Here is a 16981-nt window from a genome sequence, read left to right on the forward strand (position 1 = left end):
TACTGGTTTGGTCCGTAACTTCAGAAAATGGGCCAAAAATGTTGATCATTTCCCCCAAATTAAAAGCAGATATTTGCAAATGGGCGGCACGGTAGTCGACTGGTTAGAGCATCTGCCTCACAGTTCTGAAGACCGGGGTTCAATCCCCGGCCCCGTCTGTGTGGAGTTTGCATGTTCTCCCCGTGCCTGCGTGGGTTTTCTCCGGGCACTCCAGTTTCCTTCCACATCCCAAAAACATGCGTGGTAGGTTAATTGACAACTCTAAATTGCCCGTAGGTGTGACTGTGAGTGCGAATGGTTGTTGGTTTGTATGTGCCCTGCGATTGGCTGGCAACCAGTTCAGGGTGTACCCCGCCTCCTGCCCGATGATAGCTGGGATAGGCTCCAGCATGTCCGCGACCCTAGTGAGGAGAAGCGGCTCAGAAAATGGATGGATGGATGGGTATTTGCAAATGTCTTGTTTTGATTCAACACAAAGATAATCAGTCTGCTTTCATGGAGGACTACACAAATCTGAGAATGTTTACTGTTGAGAGGCTGAAATTCTGAGGATTTGGACAATTCTAAGTTAAGCAAGGTCTATAAACAATTAATCGATTTTCAAAATAGTTGTCAATTAATTTGATAATCAATTAGTTGTCAATTTATCGAACAATTGTTGATAAACGGCACGATACAGTCACATTGCACTCCATTATCTAATACTTCAAAATTGCATAATACAACCCACAAGAATAAAAGTAATGTAACATAATCAAATGTAGTATCCTAAATACATCTAGAACAATATTGCTGAGATTGCAGTTACATGTTAAAGTGTTAAATGGAGCACAAAACCTTCAGCTAAACAAGAAAACAAACAGTAATCCAGAGTAAAATTCTCAATCCTTAGTATATTTTGCACATTAAAGCACATGAGGTAGTAATCAGACAAAAACAGTTTGTGGAGAGGGAGTGTGCCTCTCATAATTTAACACTGGAATCGTTGTGGTAATTTAGTCTTTGAAGGAATGTAAGATGATTTACTTTTGTAAAACACTTCAGTTAAGGAGGAAATAGTCACTAAATAGAACCCAACTGTAGTAATATAATGTTTAGCTCCTACTTGAATCTAAACTAAACAATTCGACATTGTCTTATGTTAGCAAATGCGATATTCCTATATCTGACTTTTACACTGCAATTATTTTTAGGAATTTAAATGCTACATGATCCAGTCCCATTGCCTCTGGTGCACCCTTATCAGATGCGCATCATGTGGAAACCAGACAAACCAAACATATCATAAGGAAGCAGTATTCCTTTGCGGTCAAGCACTTTCGCACCAATCCCAAGTGTCTCACTGCACACTGACTGATGGCTTTTTGAAATGTTTAAGTGTGCAGTTCATGCAATGACTAATCCCCAGAGTCTCGCCACCAGCGCTCTATATAGTGTTGACTAACACATTTAGTGGTTATCATCTAGGATCAAATATGTTCCAGCTGTTGGTTTTTCCGATGTCAATTTCAGGTTTTCCTCGTTAGCCGAGTTTCCTTGGGAGACAAAGGAGGGATTTCCTTTGAAACAGACTTGCTTTAGCAGCACCAACAAATAGCATGGCAGTGTTATTCAAACACAAAGTCTCCCTAAATATGAACTTATCATATGCAACTCAAGAAGTGCAAACAGTGTGGGACAAAGAGAAATCAGAAAACTGGCCCTTTGTTTTGTCCTGTCAAATGCACAATGAAAGTGAAAACATGTTGCCAATGCATGTCTGTGATTGGGATGACCCCCCCCCCCCCCCCCCCCCCAAAAAAAAAAAAAAAACAAGTTCTATCGTTAAACAGCCATGAGGTTGCACAAAAACCTCTCTCTACTTGGACATAGTTTGAACAGAGGTTATGCAGGCGTCATTTGAGGTGCCAGTATTTCATGGCAGGCCTCAGTGTACCACACAAGACCTAGGAGTGTGTTTTGCTTTTTCTTTGGCATTATTGTGGCTTTTTATTGTGGTATATCAAGAGAAGCTGAATGTGAGACGAAAAGAAGAATGTACAGTATGTATCGTCCAGCGTCCTGCAACTGATAGTTTTCATCCTCAGAGGCTGTACTGTACCCTCCCAGCTTTGATACGTTTTAGGTTTTAATTTTTTAAATAAATGCACACAAAATATGTTTTAGAGGTATATTTTTTGAATCTCCTAAAATTTGGAGTAATTTTTTTATTTGAAGAGACAAATACAAAAGAGCACAGTCTCTTTTTTTCTGAGGCCATGGGAGATTTGTATATGAGTTATTTAGTCATCATAAAGACCTTCACAAGATGTTACAATGCAGAAGCGTATATGCTGGTGTGCATGAGAGCGTGTGTTGCATGAATGTGTGTGAACGTGTAAGTAAGTGACTGGGACATTGGGGGTGGGGGGGTCGGCTGCCCATCCTGCTGCACAATAAACAGTTTGTTTCCCATGAGCACCCCTCATGTTCCTGTTGTTGGCTCCATCGCTGCTCACTGGGAAACGTCCTGGCCTCTATTGTCCAAGAGGTCAGGGGTCACAGGATGCTCCTAAAGGCCCAAAAGGGGAGGTAAGGGTTTGGATAGAGGAGTGATAATAAGTCCCCCTTCCCCATGCACCCATACGTACCTCATAATAAACAAAACATTAAAATGACTTCATTCTTTCTCCTCGTGTCACAGTAAAATTCCAGTCTCTATCAAGAGTTTACAGAAATAAAAACAGATGAATACTGAAACAAACTTTGCCGAACATCCCGGTTGCCTTTAAAGAGCAAAGCAAAGCAAAATTTATTTATATAGCGCATTTCATACACAAGGTAACTCAATGTGCTTTACATGATTAAAAGCATTTAAAAACAAAGAATAAAAACAGCTTATAAACATTTAAAACAAATAGGAAAAAAATACAATTAAAATAGCATATAGTGCAACAAATATTTAAAAGTGGAAATGCTCTAAAAAGCATTGGGGGGGGGGGGGGGGGGGGGGGGGGGAGAAGAGTTTTTAACCTGGACTTAAAAACATGCACACTTGGGGCTGACGTCACTTCTGTTGGCCACTTATTCCATTTGTGTGCAGCATAATAGCTAAATGCTGCGTCACCATGTTTGCTTTGGACTCTGTGCTCCACTATTTGACCTGAGTCTGTCGATCTCAGAGCCCTACTGGGTTTATATTCTATTAGCATTTCATTCATGTATTCAGGACCTAAACCGTTTAGTGATTTATAGACCAGTAGCAGAACTTTAAAATCTATTCTGAAGCTGACTGGTGTAAAGACTTTAGAATTGGAGAAATATGCTCTGACCTCTTTGTTCTAGTCAGAACCCGAGCCCCAGCATTCTGAATGAGCTGCAGCTGTTTAATGCTCTTTTCAGGGAGTCCAGTCAGAAGACCATTACAATAGTGAAGTCTACTTGAGATAAAAGCATGGATGAGCTTCTCCTGGTCTGCTTGACACATGTAAGCCTTCACTCTGGATATGTTCTTCAGATGGTAGAAGGCAGTTTTAGTAATTGATTTGATATGACTGTTGAAAGTCAGGTCGGAATCTATCAGAACACCAAGGTTTCGGACTCGGTATTTGGTTTTTAAAGAGAGTGACTCCAGGACTTTACTAACAGCAATCCTCTTTTCTTTATTGCCAAACACAATAATCTCAGTTTTGTTGTGGTTTAATTGAAGAAAATTATGGCTCATCCAGATAGTTATCTGTTTTAGACAGTGACACAACACCGCTATTGAACTGTAGTCATCTGGAGACACTGCTAGATACAACTGTGTGTCATCTGCATAGCTATGATAGTCAAAATTAAAGTTATGAAGAATTTGACCCAAGGGTAGCATATACAGGCTGAACAGGAGGGGTCCAAGAAGAGACCCTTGAGGGACCCCATAGGTCATTGCCATTCGATGAGATTGAACACTTCCAATGGTTACAAAATAACTCCTTTCCTCCAGGTAGGACCTGAACCATTTAAGGACTATTCCATTTAGTCCTACCCACGTTTCCAACCTTTTCAGCACTATATTATGAGCTACCGTATCAAAAGCCGCACTGAAGTCCAACAAGACCAGAATTGACACCTTTCCCGAGTCAGTATTCAACCTTATATCATTTAGCACTTTGATAATAGCAGATTCTGTACTGTGATGAGTTCGGAAACCTGATTGACATTTGTCAAAAAGTCAATTTAAGTTAAATTGCTGAGTTGATTAGAAATAACCTTCTCAACAATCTTGGTTATGAAAGGGAGATTTGAGATGGGTCTATAGCTTGCTAACATGGAAGCGTCCAGCGCTCTATTTTTTTTTTTAGCAGAGGCTTAATGGCAGCTACTTTAAGAGCTTTAGGAAACTCGCCTGACTGAAGTGAGCAAATGATTATTTGCTGCAAGTCAGCGAGCACAGACTTTGCAACAGTCGAATGGATGCGCCAAAAGGAAACAAACATACTGAGGGGTTTATAGTTTATACCAGGGGTGCCCAAACATTTTTGCCCTAAGATTTACTTCTCAAGCAGCCAACCTCCCGCGATCTACCTTTGTTTTTTTTTGGGTGGGTGGGGGGGGGGGGGGGGAGACGCAACCATGTCTCCAGTTTGAGAGCGCAGAGCGCTACCAGTGAGCTAAAATTCTGGCTCGCCTACACAGCTCAGCACCAATGTATGTTGATGTACCTTGCATCACTGCATGAACCAATCTTGCACAACACAACATAATTAATGTAATTTTTTTTTGTAATTACCTGGGTTTACTCCGATGACTTGCACTGAAGTGAATCAGCCAAGGATGCGTAGTCAGTGTCGTATTTTCCATGCACAGTCCTAAAATGTCGCTCCACATTTCCGTTCTTTGGTAATGCCATGGCAGACTGGCAGATCAGGCATACGCATTTCGAAAATGTCATCGTGAAAAAATACGCCTCCTCCCAGTCCGTATGAAAGTGCTAAGTTTTTGTCTTCTTACTTGGTCCAGCTCCCCCACTCATTTTTATACCCTTTCTTAAGTTTAAGAGAAAATACCGAGAGATAAAAACTGGAGGTAACTCACTGACTAGCTTGTTAGTTTTGACACACTTGGCGCCGTTGTTTGCGCATCTTCAGTTACCTTTTAACAGCGTTGTTTGCGCATGTGCGTGACCTAAGTGTCAGACAAATTCTGATATAATCGATTATATATGTATACCAATCAAGCAACGGGATGGATGATAGGCTGATGTCTTTTTTTTTTTTATGTCACGCGATGTCATGCGATCTACCAATACTATCGACGCATTGAGCACCCCTGGTTTATACGTTGTAAAATCAGATTAGTAGGCTCAACTTCAAAATTGAATGGTTATTGTGGACTATAATCATAAAAGTAAGCACACAAGTCAACTTAGCCTCGTTGTCGGTGACATAATGTCACAATCGAACACGGCACCCGACGACGGCGGCACGGTAGGAGGAAGCCCAGGTAGTTAGACAGTCGGCACTGCCCCATTCACTGGTATCAAGTTACCCACGAAGCCATGTTGACTCTCATGAAAGTTTACAGAATTATCCGTCGTAAAATTGGTCAGCTGGTGGTGTTGATGTTCAGCTCGCCATCTGCGCGTGTCTTCAAAAAGTCAATCTATCACTTTTTTAGCAAAGACGCATTTTCGGGGTGTAGCCATCGTTAGCTTGCTAACTCTATGCTGGAGTGGAAATGGGCCTTGTTGTGGAAGCTAAGCACAGCTAACTCAAAACTGAGCAGCATAGCCAAACAAAATGACGTCACTTTGTACTTATATAGTGGGGGAGGGAACTCGCACTAGAAAGTATACGTCCCAGCCCCGTAATGTCACAGGGCTGTGTTTTAGACCCGCCCACAATCAGGAAAATGCAAACTGTGAAAAATATGCTTAAGCTATATCTAAAAAAATCAGCACTATATTGTTATAAGTCTTTGCATCACGTATGTTTTCAGCACTTACCTTCAAACATATTGAATGTATTTCGAAACAAAACACAGATGTCTGCCTATAGTCTCTTTAATGCTTTCATTTTTGGACCCAAGGAAGACTTCAGTCTAAAAGCAATCCAAATATGGAAAACACAATCCAACCAGCAAACCGGGGGTAAGCATATCATTAAAACAGTAAGAGCAGCCAAGAAAGGAATGATTGTATTGTAGAGTTCTTACCACACAAAACCACAGACAGAGCTCAAACACAGACTGACGCTAGCAATGACCCTTTTAACAAGATAGCTTAAAAGAGGCATATACTGAAAGTACTATTTTGCAGCATGAATAAATATACGACAGCAGACGTTTTTTGACGTTAAACAGAGACATCATGATCCCACAAAGGAAACTGTTGAGCCTCTCAAATTGACCACACTAACTTGCGTTGTGCGCCACGTTGTGCTACAAGTTTTGAGATTCGACGTATAAGACCGTAATGTGGGTCAGGCCAGTTTTGGGCCTGCAGCCTGTCTTAGGCCTCCAGGTGCTGGACGAGTTGGATGGGAAGAGATGCTTTCCTCCAGAAATTCACAGGGAGACATTCATCTTTTTTACAGAGCCAAGCTTGAGCATTGAATGATAGCCCAGATGTTTGCTGCATCACGCTTGTATCATCGTTTTACCTTCCACTGCAACAATACCAACAATATTTGCTTATGAAGTACAGAAGTCTTAGGTCACCATTAGGTTTGTTGTTTTAGCAACACTAAAATATATACAAACATACTGTGGCAAGAAAACATATGTAAAGCCTTTGTAATTACCAGGATTTCTGCACACATTGGTCATAAAATGTGATCTGAACGCCAGAAACGGGGGGCACCTCTGGGCACGGGCGGTAAAGAGTACTAAAAACTGCCCCAAAATTACTGTGCCCCCTCCATGTATGTTTAATGTGGCAATTGGACAAAATACCCTTTTTGCAAATCTGCAGAGTAACACAAAACTTGTAATGTAAAGGATTAAAGTCCTAATTTTAAGAGAAAGAAATGATGTTAAGAAGCTTTCTTTCACAAGAACAGTCACACAAACATTTGGACTATGAAAGTAAACTTTTCATTCTGATGACAGTGTTGATGCACCAAAACATTGACCATATCATTGCACCTTTACTGGCATTAAAAATACTTTTAGATTTTATCCTCATATTATTACAATTTTCTACAATTCATAATATTACAGATTTGATTTTCACAGAATTACAACTCTAATTTAAAAGAATAATAAATAAAATCAAAGCAATATCTGTACAATGAGGACAAAACAACAACAAATTATACAACAATGTTAAATTACCGAAGCTGACTTCTCCAAAACAAAAATGGAATAGAACGATAATTAATGTCATTATTAACACCTTACTCATCTTTACTGTTTATTGTTATGTGAAAACAATAAAGCCTTTTTGCACAGTACACGTGTAAAAACGTGCAGTGCAAAAGTTTTATGTTTTTTATTGTGACTTGCTTAATGTGACTTGTCAAGTACGTCACATTTAGCAGAACAAAAATAATCTCCAAAAGTACAACAATCAACTGCAATGTTAACAGTATATTTAACTCTGTAAATGTAAATAGCAGCAGCATCCTCAGTTATTATTCATTGAGACAATATTTGATTATGATGATGAGTAAATTTTATTAGCCGGATATGCCCAAAGTAACAAAGGGGGGGGGGGGATGGTTGTTCTATTAGTTTTATGGAAGCGTATGGAAGTAGAATTGAAATATTATAATTACGACAAAAGTCCAGAAGCTTGGAGAAAAGAAAAAAAACAGGTTTAAAAAAAGTAAAATTGTACTTACAGTAAGTGCAGTACTTGAGCAATGCAAGCAGTTACACTACACAACTACATTGTTGTAGCTTTCCATTGTCGTTATCCTTGTTTTTGTGAGGGCTTATGTCTGATGTAAAACGAGATGAGAGTCAGAGTAACATGAGAGACAAAAGACGCAGTGCACAGCGGTCTTCACTTTTCAACCACAGGCAATTATGATCATAATGCTCGTAGTTTGAGTTACATGTCATGAATCATCCTCGAGGCCTGACCCTCACCTTGTCTTGCCCTGTCATATCAGGTTAGCATACACGGGCTGAGGGACGTGACAGCTGGAACTGCTTCGAGCCTCTCTGGAACATTTCAATGGAGGAGAGAGACACGTGTTGCCATTAAGGTCTTTCTGTGAATGATATCAGTACAGTGAAGCACAAGAGGTTGGTTGCGAGACTTGGATGTGAGCTGCACATTTCCAACAGTCATGTGCCATCATTTGGACTGACTGGTCTTTGCTTTGTGCGGAACTTCATCTCCAGGAGTGTTTCTAAGTCAGCAGGAATGACTTCTGGCATAAATTGCATTGCACTCTCGCCTCTCAGTCCTTCTCATATGATGGGGTTGGTTTCCGTTCTTTATGACCGAATAAATCTGACTAGTGCCAAAGGAAAAAAAAAACCTGATTAAAATTCCCCATTCGCCGTCTTATGGAGCCCAGCTGCACTATGCTGTTTGTTTTCCACCGTGCAGCTGCACAGTTGTGTATCACAGATAGGTGGGCCCGAATTAAACACATGACATGCCTTGTTCAAATGGCCATCTGTCCTTCAAGTCACTGAGTTTCTAATATCTTTTTGTTATATGTAAACTCTGCGCACTGAACTCACCGCACGTTCTCGTGTGATGCAGGAGCACAAATACTTGAGTCAAACAGCAAACACAGCAAGACAAACACAAATAGTGACTGTTGCCCGAAGCCGAAGAATGATCCTGACGTAAGCAAAGGTGTTGACAGCCCAAGCAGGAAGCTTCAACTGCGCTTTCAATATGGAGTTTTTATTCAAAAGACATACTGCAGCTATTTTACGAACAGCTCATCATTCACTCTAGACGTTAACGAGAGCAAGCGCAGTGTTTGTGCACCTTGAGATAACACAAGGAAATGTGGTTCAGCAGGTAAGACGTGTCTTGGAGCAATATTATCTGGGCCATAGCATCTTTAAGTTGATTTTCAGTAAATGATGTCTGAATGTACAGTACATAAATCTAATGTCCAGCGGGTCTCCAACAGCTCTCTTATTCTACTGAATGCACCAATTTAGTAATTGCCCCCAGTATCCAATGGACAGCCAAAAGGCAAATAATTGCTAATCATGTTGTCGTGTTTTTCTTTGTTCTTTGTTTGTTTTTTTCATGTCAGTATTTCAAATGCATTAGATTTACAACATGATCAGGAGAGTATAGCAGCAAATCACACAAGTTAGGGGCGACAGAGTGAAAACCGACATTTTCCATGTGCTTGTGCAGATCCCAATGGCGGACTCCACAAACATGGCCAACATGCTACGCTACCGTTTGCACAAAAATGCAATATTTTGCCATAGTTTCCAAGTCAGCTAGATTTAAGGACACTTCCGCTTAGTCATCCACTGGGGATCATCTCCAGCTATCATGACACTAAAACACTAAGTACTTCCTTTTTTTTAAGTGAGTCCGCTTACTTCACGGTAACTTCCTTTCTTCTCGTTCTCATACCGCTGCCCTTTTTGAAAAGGTGTTGCAAAAAGCCAAAGGAAAAAGTCAAACACGCACAATGTTACTTTCAAGATGGCTGGCATTGGGTCGATGCCAGGCAGACGACCCAATGACTATTTTTCCTGAAAATCTTGACAGAACGTCAAATATAATGCAGGCGTTCGAGCTTTATTCAATGTAAAAAAATGTAAATCCATATAATTAATATTGCTAAGAGAGTATTTTAGCTTTCAAAACTAACAAATGAAGTTGTTGAATGAATCATTACAATATTATCAATAAAATGGCTTTCTCAAAAAACTTCCTCATACAGTAGTATGTGTACACACATGCGCACACACACATAAACACACTCATACACACACTGAAAACTGCAGTATGCGTATCAGAAAATGGAGGTTTGTGCAACAGTTCTACGAGAGAGTTGTTTTTTTGCAAGCGCACATAAAAATGATGTTATGCGCTATGCATTATGCTGACAGTCTGTACATAGGACAAGACTGGACTGTATAAAGGGAGCCCAAAACCCTAATAGTATGTAATCCGTGTGAAAAACAAAAATCCCAGTGAACTTGAAATAACTTTATCATTTGCGGCTTCACGGACACAAACAGCAAGCAAGCTAAAAATATGCTAAAGACTTGCGGTACAAAGTTTCCCAAGGCCAGAGAAAGGAAATAGACAGACAGTTTCTCCCTGACCCCATTGCCCCCCCTCCTGTAACCACCCCTAACAACCCCCATGGGGGATCCTGTCTCTATGTGTAAAACAGACAGTCAAAAAGCATCCTGGAAACTTGAGAGGAGGAAAACAAGAGGACATTAGGAAGTCCAATAAGCTTGAATGTAGACAGCTCAGCCAGTGGATAATCCTGTGGCCACACAGACCAGGTGCCAAAGCCAAAGAGCCTGAAAGATGCATGGTCATTGTTGTCTTTCGAAGCTAAGGAGCTTCTTGGAAGCCAGCGGTGTGAAAGCCAACACTCTGCTTGAGTGTCTGCCCCGGATCCTTCTGCTGACATGCAGTGCAGGTGCAGGCGCCCTCTGCGACTGCATCAACTTTAACCCCCACCCACCACTACCACCACAACAGGCAGGGATATATGCACCACAACATATCGACAAGCTCCCTTAATATGGGCAACAATCAGCGAGGCAGAGTTAACACATGGCCCACAGAGACGGAAACAATGTCTGGATTCTTCTGGCCTGAAGATGGCGATGGGAAATGGCAGGGATGCCAGCGCTGATAAGTGACCGAGGGAGGGCTCAAGTTACTTCCAGCTGGCTACAGCCGCGCATGCCTCTGCGGAACGTATAGGTCACACGTAATGCAAACCATTTCATTTGCACAAAGCTTCTAAAAAATCTGGCAGGGCTACTCAATGAAGTCAACAGGCTCGCACTTCGGCTTGGTTTACATCACGGGAAAGAATTTCCAGTCTTCCGAGGATGCGAAGCCACGCATCCTCAACTGAGAAAACACAGACGATTAAAGACTGTGACCTTGCAAAGGATAAAGAAATTCTATAAAACCTGAATGCAACATCTGGAGAGAGTCTGGCTCACACTATGTGGACAATTAGGGTGCTTTAGTAGCCATACATGTTAAATAGTCTCCGTAGAAGATCTGTTTATAGTGTTGGCTGAGCTATTTTTCCACTTGAACCATAAAAAATAATTTCCAAATAGACAGCAGAAAATAATTGACACATTGTCTTCTTATAATTGAAATGAGGGGAAAATTAAGTTGTAAGCCAAGCCTATAAAAGGTAAAGAGTCTTGCATGGAGACAACATTTTACAGTGAAAACTCACACCACACTGCGTTAGCATCACCTCACCAGCGAGGGCCGTTTCCTCTCCATTTAGAAAATGTAAGCACATTCTCAAGCCAGTGCACACTCCAAAAGGAGAGTGCTCTTGGTCACCTTTGAAGTCGTCAGAAAATAACGCTCCTTAAAAGCATCCTTGACAATTCTGGAAAACATGAACATGTATTTCAGTCAAGAGGCTGAATGAAGCCCGCTTGGCAACGACAGACATGTTTTGTTTTCGTTCCCTTCAAATGTTATAACCTTACAAAAATAATATTACGTGGCTTCTTCTCATGAAACATTTACCACATAAATGTATTCAGGCAATAATATATTGTCTGCTGGTGTCTATAAAAACACGCAGGATAAAGTTCAACAAAACTTTGGCCATTCACACATTTCGGAACGACAACTGGGACTGAATTGTGAGGAGCTCCACACGATTCATATCTTTACTTTTCCACTGACTGTTCAACGGAGGGAAAAAGCTCCCTTGTCTTGAAATCAAGACCCATCTGGAAAAGGTATCCTGTGAATGCAACACTACACCAGAAAGAAGGAGAAAAGCAGGAGTAAAACTTCACAACTAAGTGTTTTATTTCCTCCCCTCTGGACTGTTTAGTGTTTCAGTTACACCCTACAGGCAGTAAAAACCGTCATCTAATCATATCCTCACACAATCCTAAATGGCATTTATGCCCATACCAGCCTTGAAAGGGGACCTATCTGTGGATTAGAACGGATATGAGTTTTTTTTTGTTGTTGTTTGTTTTTGTTAACATCCACGATTGCATGAGCCACTCCCAGACAGATGTTGCGCGAAGACTGAGGACGTGAGCTTCTCCACGGCACATGCTGAGGCAGAGCTGCGGCAATGAATATTGGCCTTCATTAAACTCTTATCAGTCTATAATGTTTGGAAATAAGTTCTTATTTTATGTTTACTATTAAAGGGAATAGTAATTGTTTGACGAGTCATTACAAATTCTGCTTATTGTCCCGAATTGATTATTGATTATGAAGCAGTTGAGGAAAATATTCAGTGTACTACTTGGACACCACAACACAGGCGCTGCTAGCTTAACTATAGGATGTTGAGCAGTGTTAATTGGAGCAATACAAGTCTGGCATTGAAACAGGAGTTCAGAACATTCCTTTTTTTTTATAGGTTACATACTGTACATGTATTGCATTGTTCAAGATGCATAGCTCATTAGCCATAGATGTGGAAAAACTTGCTTGAGAAGATCTGCAAATTTTACAATATACTTGATCACTACAACATTACATGCACCTGGCCATATACTGAGATCCAATGTGAAAAATGTATGTAGCTTAATAAGGTAACTCAAATACATATATATATTTTTTTAAAAACACCTGTTGTTATGATGCAGTGCTGTTCTATGCAATTGCAAACAACTACGTATACCTCAGTCCATTTTCTAAACCGCTTATCCAGTTTTCAGTATCCTAGTTGACTTTTGGCAAAAAGCAAAAAAAAAACAGAAGCCAGGTGAGTCAACCGCGATGCAGTCAGCGACAATTAAATAGTAAATGGACTGCACTATATAGCACTCTATCAACACCATCACAGTGCCCAAAGCACTTTACAAAGCCTCACATTCACCCACTTACACACACTTTCATACACCAATGGGCGACTGCTGCCATGCAAGGAGCTGCCACGCCCACTGGGAGCAAATTACAGTTCGGTGTCTTGCCCAAGGACACTTCGAGCCGGGATTTGGTCCAGTTAACCTTCGGTCACTGGACGACCTGCTCTACCTACTGAGCCGTAGCTGCCCAGTACATTATTAATGCAAATTATGAACATTAGTCATGACTTTAATCAACAAATAGGATATCCAATATTTCAACCAACATCAACATCCAGTTAACTCAGTGACATAACCCACAGCATTATTATCTTTGAAAGCCAGAAATACAATACTTCAAATGCGCAGGTGTACCTAATGTTGTGGCCATGATTGTGAAAGGCTTGGAGTTCATTCAAAGTGGCAAACAATAAATGAGAGGGAAAACCTTTGCTTGAAGACAGTTGTAGCTACTGTACAATCAGCAGCTTGTGGGAATAACACATACTAAAACATCATCATAATTATGATCTAAAATAAACTCGCCCTATTGGTGTTCAATAATGTGTTAAAATGAGTTAAACGTGACTGAGGCACCATTAAAATAGACAATTAAGCGAATCTTCCATCACATAAAGTGACATTGGTGGTTCATGTAGTAATACTGCACATTGTGAACATCACACACAATATACAAGTATCATTAGAGAGCTTTACCCACCGGCTTCGACCTGGCAGGACATGTTGGATGTACGGCAGCAGATCAGAAGAAAACTCCTCTGGTAAGGCTGAGGTGAAAACATGATGAGATGGAAATTACCACTGAATTAAAGCACTACTTTGATTGGAACGTGACTGGCCAATGGTTGGCAAAACATGAAGGATGACCTTGAATTCTCAGAGGAAGTGCAGATTGGCTCGCATCATCTCGAGTCGCTCCCCTCTTTTTCTCTCTTCGCTCTGCTGCTTTCTCTCTCCAACATGGCAGCGCAGACGCACACGCACACGCACGCATACACACAGCAGCACAAATACCTTGTGGAACACAGATCAGTATTTGCGGCCTTTTCACACTCGTTAAAAGTGTTGGAGGAGAATGAAGCGGTCATGTATGACATGCCAGAGCAGAGTGAGCAACTTCAAAGGGAGGCAGATGTAGGGACAACATCCTGTGAATACGTTTTCTGGCCACCGGTCGATCTGCCCTCGGGCGAAGATTGCGCCTGTTCAAATCTCTGCTGACCACTCATCATCTCTCCGTTAAAATCAATCCTGCTCTAACAAGACAGTTTCAGATGGAAGAAGAGGATGATTGGGTAAATATAAAGGCGGCAAAGACCCCCCATTTACTGAAGCTAAAACATTAATTACATTAAACACAACCTTTTAAATTTTGTGATTTTCTTATAGGAATCCTCAGTGCCGTTGGTTTGACTAATGCTTCAAAGTGCTATATCACCAATATTTGCTTTTAATTACCTTAAGTCTGAAAGTTGAAGACAACAGTTATTTTTTTAAATCATCAATTGTTGTTTGGTTAGTTAATAGAAAGATTATGTCATCTAAACTACATAACCAATTTCCACAAACCCTTTTAAAGAGGCGATGCACAGACGAAGCAAGAACCCGTTCCATTTTGAGACAAATCCAGATCAAACTGGAAGAACCCATTAAATTCTGGACCAAATTGGGGCTAGAGGAATTTCTCTCTGAGTCACAACATTTGCTATGTAACAAACAACAGACAAAATATGTGCTGCTCCACAATTTCTTCCACTTCATTTTATTAGTTCAAGCATTCCCCTTGCCAAAGAATACAAACAGTACTTACTTACTCTATATCTGACTAATGCAATGTCTAACGTCAACCTTCATGCCTCAGAAAGTAACCTGCTAATTACGAAATGAATGGACTAACAAACACTATTACATTGCTCCATGTTATTTTTGGCTCAGCTTTGTTAATGTATCACCCTTGGCAGAGGTCTGTGACTTATTAAGTGCCATTCTTGGTCTGTTTGGACAACAGCATTAAACGAAAACTTGATATTTTTTTTCTATGCATTTTAAAAAGGTTTCCCGTACTGATGACAGTGTAAAAACGTTGTAATACGCATGCCAGGCCTGTAGTTGGCGAAAGCGCTTTGTAAAGAAACATGACACATGCGCACCAACTACGTGTTCTTCTGGGTTTGACCCAAAAGCGTCTTTTGAATAACCATTATCGGCGTATAGTTGGGCATAGCTGGAGAAGCTAGCGACAACAGCACTGCGGTCCACCGTTGTTGTTTTTGTTGTGAAATATTTGCACATACTCAGACTGAACATGTCACCATTTTCACAAACCATTTTCTGATTTTAGGTGAAGCGTGTCGAAAAATGTTCACCCAACCTGTTTTCGAATGATTGCGTTTTCAGGCAACACAATGCTCTTGTCATGTTGTAAATGAACATTTAAAATGATGTTTTTAACCCGTTTGTTTTTTGTTTGGTGGTGATGTATGTGTAGAGGGCCCTAGTTTTCCTCTCTCCTTTCCACTTTCTCTTGGAATAAAACATCTCAACTAAGATTTGTGTATTCGTCACAAGTGTGCTATGTCTCACTGTGCTGCAACATTGTACTGTGAACAACAGGGGTCTGCCTGCATGTCTACAGTGGCTGAGACATAGCACACAACTGAATGTGTTGCCGTATCCCTATTCAACCGCATGCTTTAATCATTTTTCTGTGTCAACTTGTTTTGATATTTGATTTACATCATTAATCATTCATAGGCTCTGAATAATTGCAGTTGCACCTGCTGGGGCATGCCTGTCCTGACCTGTGATTTCTTTTGTAAATCTCTCTTTTGACTCCCTTGACGTGGACATAATTTTAGTGCATTAAAATACAAAGTGGCTGCAGGAAACATTTTCAGGGGCAAAAAAATATAACATTTTGTGCGGCCATTAAACAGAAAGCATTCTATCACGTTCATGACATACCGTAGCCGATGAAAACAAAGATATGTTGGCCTGGGGGCAAGTAGTCACCTATGCACACTGCAAGTGCAAATGTATTTATGCAAACAAGCAAACCGTGACCCTCTATACAATTCTCGGTGATGCAGTCAACTATAGGTTGCCTTTTTATTGAATACAGTTCCACGCACACGCACGCACACACACACACACACACACACACACACAGGGGATCTAATGAGGCCCGTGGAGACACTCAATTGTCAGTCGGCCCTCAGCATGGTGACACACAGTCCACAACATCAAAAATGTATTTTTTCATTGAGGGAAAGCCTGTCGAATTGCATTAGAACTTTGCAGGTCCATGGACTTAAAGTAGAGAGGGAAAAGGTTGTAGTAAGGAATGATTAAGGAAGGATCATAGCACCAACTGTACCAATGTTGTCTCTTCATGACCCCACATTTGAAAACACATCTCCTGTATCTCTCTGCCACGATTCAGATTTATGTACAGGTTACTCCACAGGAAAAAAAAAAAAAAAAAAAAAAGAATTCTAACCACTTCCCTTCTTCCATGACTGCTTGCGACACTGGCCCTCCAGTCCTGTTCCTCAAATGAACAACGTGGCCCCTGTATTTAAATCTTGTTTGAGAGAAAACAAGAGGCAGACTCTCAGAGGAGGCCCTGGACAGTCACGAGCTTGCCTCACTCTGCCTTGAGTTGCGCCACCGACATACTGATCCCAGGTGCTCATGCTTGTATCTCAGCCAGATGATTGTTTTACGGCACACGCAATTATGGCAGCATGTAATTATGACACACTCATCAACTTGAATAGAAAAGTACACCATATGTAGTAGTGGCAATACTGTAATGATACTAGCAGGGATACAAGAATAAAAAATATGCACTGATCGCAATGGTAGGCGCACTTTCACGAATCCTTTATACGCTCATCGAAATACATTTGAACACCATAAAATGACATTTTATCAATATCAATATATCAAAATGATATAGTTTTCTACCATTTCTACCGTGATATTATACACTACTGTCATTACTGCTCTTTGCTGGATG

General features: G+C 40.7%; 1 long non-coding RNA gene across 1 annotated transcript; it reads right to left on the bottom strand.

Annotated features, from left to right (window-relative positions):
• Window positions 1-1898: 1898 nt before the first annotated feature.
• On the bottom strand, window positions 1899-16369 carry LOC133475550 (uncharacterized). The gene is made up of 3 exons (XR_009787866.1): window positions 13828-16369; window positions 13661-13727; window positions 1899-2551 (listed from the first exon to the last, which is right to left on the bottom strand). It is a non-coding gene; the product is annotated as an uncharacterized LOC133475550 (long non-coding RNA).
• Between the last annotated feature and the right edge of the window lie 612 nt (window positions 16370-16981).

Source organism: Phyllopteryx taeniolatus, chromosome 3, assembly GCF_024500385.1.
Source record: "Phyllopteryx taeniolatus isolate TA_2022b chromosome 3, UOR_Ptae_1.2, whole genome shotgun sequence".
Classification (NCBI taxonomy): domain Eukaryota; kingdom Metazoa; phylum Chordata; class Actinopteri; order Syngnathiformes; family Syngnathidae; genus Phyllopteryx; species Phyllopteryx taeniolatus.